Below are 905 nucleotides of genomic sequence, written 5' to 3' on the forward strand. Positions count from 1 at the left end.
AACCATCCCTGCATCTCTGGGATAAAGCCTACTTGGTCCGGGTGAATGATCTTTTTGATATACTCTTGTATTCTGTTTGCCAATATTTTGTTGAGAATTTTTGCATCTATGTTCATGAGGGAGATTGGTCTGTAATTTTCTTTTTTTGTTCTATCTTTGCCTGGTTTTGGTATCAGGGTGATGCTGGCCTCATAGAAGGAGTTTGGTAGAATTCCTTCTTTTTCTATTTCCTGGAAAAGCTTGAGAAGCAATGGTGTTAGCTCTTCCTTAAAAGTCTGGTAAAATTCAGCAGTGAATCCATCCGGGCCTGGGCTTTTTTTAGTTGGGAGATTATTGATAACTGCTCGGATCTCCATGTTTGTTATAGGTCTATTTAAGTGATTAATCTCATTTTGATTTAATTTAGGTAGGTCATATAGATCAAGGAAATCATCCATTTCTTTCAGATTTTCATACTTTGTGGAGTATATGCTTTTATAGTATGTCCCTATAATTTTTTGAATTTCTCTGGAATCTGTTGTGATGTTACCTTGTTCATCTCTGATTTTATTAATTTGTGTCTCTTCTCTCTTTCTTTTGGTCAGATTTGCTAAGGGTTTATCAATCTTGTTTATCCTTTCAAAGAACCAACTCTTTGTTTCATTAATTCTTTGGATTGTTCTTTTTGTTTCTATTTCATTAATTTCTGCCCTAATCTTTATTATTTCTTCCTGTCTACTAATTTTTGGTTTGCCTTGTTCTTCTTTTTCCAAGGCTTTAAGGCGAAGCATTAGGTCGTTTACTTGTGACCTTTCTAATTTCTTAATGTAGGCACTTAAGGTATAAATTTACCTCTTAGAACTGCCTTCATTGTGTCCCAGCAATTTTGGTATGTTGTGTTCTCATTATAATTTGACTCTATAAAT

The sequence above is a fragment of the Jaculus jaculus genome (assembly GCF_020740685.1).
Source record: "Jaculus jaculus isolate mJacJac1 chromosome Y unlocalized genomic scaffold, mJacJac1.mat.Y.cur SUPER_Y_unloc_3, whole genome shotgun sequence".
In the NCBI taxonomy this organism is placed as follows: Eukaryota; Metazoa; Chordata; class Mammalia; order Rodentia; family Dipodidae; genus Jaculus; species Jaculus jaculus.